Raw genomic sequence first — 2,395 nt, 5'->3', positions numbered from 1 at the left:
TTGGGCTCTCTTTTGAGTCTTTCCAACGTGCTGCTGAATCCTGCCATCAGATAGTTCCCCCTCTCTCTTCCTCGCCCCTCCTGGTTTATATTCAGATGTAATAAAAATTCATCCTGCTGTAGAAATATATGCAGGCCATGCTTTGGGACTAGTAGAGCTGCCTGCGACGGTTGTCTAAGCTATAAGTGACCTTTCTTTTCCAACAGCGCCGGACCACATGCAGGCTGTGTGTAGGCCGAAGCGGCGAACATGTCTGCTGGTTTTCATCCTGTTCTGCCTGCAGCCTTTTCTGGGTTCCCAAAAACCCTGTTGTTATCGGTATTTACTGACGTGAGGCTGACAGGAATAGTACGCCAGCTGTCAGAAGGTTAAGTGTTCACGCCCATTTAACTTTTCCACAATTTTTCAAATTAAACCCACAAATTTAGATGAATTGTACAGAGATCTCATTTGGTAGAACGACACAAAGTCGCTCGCGAAGGCGAATGAAAATGATCGGCGGTTTTTAAAATGTCTCACAAATAAAAATTGGAAATGTGTATTTTGGCCTCTGTCCATCCATCCATCCATCCATCCATCCATCCATCCAGAAAGCTTTTACCATGCTTTTACCCCAGATAATGAAGCTCATCCCCCGATCTGTAAAATATGCCACAGTGTGGAGTAAAGTATATTTTACCTAGCTACATCAGTGATCCTATTCTTTCAGTCATAATCTAAATCCCATGAGTAATTGTTTTCACTTTCTACCTCATTACTGTGAAAGAGGTCCTCTTCTGTGTCCCGCTCCACCCTGCAATCATTCCTCGAACAAGACATCAACATACTTGAGCTTTAGACCCCCAAGCTGGAGAGAGCAGTCCACCGTTTCTTTCAGAGGATGTCCCGGTTTTGGTACAAAATGTTCTTTCTTTACACCGACACTTCTAAATAAGGTCCATTGGAACCAGTTGCCTCCTGTATGTCGCTGGCCGGTCCGAGCAGAAGAAGAAGGCGACCAGCATAGGCATGTAAGTGAGTAACCTTAAGTGGAAGGGGATTTTGAAAGAACAATTATCGGTTCTGCATTTGCCGCAACATGGAGAACATTTATGAAAGAGAGGCGCGACAGAGCCTGCTTAAAGTTTGCTACAAGCAAACCCGTGGAAGACGGCGCTCTGGTCGGACGAGATCGCAGTGGGACTTTAGGGTCTACCTGCAAAATGTAACTCCGTTACAAGAATCAAACCCGCAATTTTTACAAAGTTGCAACGTCGACTGTGCGTATTCAGAGAAAAATGACAACTCTGAAAGATAACACCAAGGTCCAAAAAGAAGAAAACATGCTTGTTTTCGATATGTTCTTACATACAAATCATGTCTTGTTACTTTAGGGGCCTCCTTGCTATGACAACCACACCCAGATTTGGCCCTTTCAGTGCCAGCTGGCTCTCCATTACCATCCAGGGACAGTTCGAAGTGGGTATGGTCGTCATAGCAGGGAGGTTCCAGAATCCGAAAAATAGCGTAGCATGACCCGTGTGCGACACAAACACAACAGTGGAGGACATGGAGGCTGTACTAAACATGCTGGTCACTCTAAAAATCCGGTGTCTGGATCTTGTGCAAAACTATGCCATCAAATACTCCTAGGCAGTTCTGACTCCAAAGAACTGAATACAAAAACAGACCACACTTTTCAGATTTCTGGTCGGTTCATTCCATCACTGTGTGCTGCCTTGTCTCCATCTTTTACATAAAATCCCAATAAAATACTTTGATATTTTTGGTTGCAACATGGCAAAACATGTAAAGGTTAATACAAGATTGTGAGTGTGTTTGCAAAGCACTTCTGCTTACTGTCAGCTGACTAATGAGACGAGTTGGACTCGAAATCTGTTGTTGAATATTGTTGTGAATTGGCACTATACAGACAAACCGAACTACACGTTCAGTCATAATACGCGAAGATCCGTATTTACAAGCAGAATGATGGAATCAGCTATAGCAAAAAAGTTTGTAGGATACAGTTGTTCTGCTTTGGGCCACCATTGGGAGCACCGTTTCAAATTCATGCCAGCATCCACAGAAATGTGTCACAGACCCATAAACGGGCCAAGGATGAGATCTTCTGGCATCTCAGGTGATGTTTCCTCATATCCCCCTCTTCTCTCTCTCTCTCTCTCTCTCAGCTGACAGTGGGAATTCATCACCCGTTGTCAATGTTCTGAAGTTTTCCCAAATATGACTTTCTATTAGTACACGAGTGCTGCCATGGACACGGTTCCACAGCCTGCGAGCCGGGCTGCCGCGGGCGGCACAATGCATTAGCACACGATGAGCTGTCAGAGAGGATTATTTCAGCCACCACAGTCAGCGAAGGGGGTGGGAGCTGCTCTGCTGCACTGAAGCAAGG

This window comes from Xiphophorus maculatus, chromosome 2 (genome assembly GCF_002775205.1).
Source record: "Xiphophorus maculatus strain JP 163 A chromosome 2, X_maculatus-5.0-male, whole genome shotgun sequence".
Taxonomy (NCBI): Eukaryota; Metazoa; Chordata; class Actinopteri; order Cyprinodontiformes; family Poeciliidae; genus Xiphophorus; species Xiphophorus maculatus.
Note: the sequence above shows the minus strand (reverse complement) of the source record.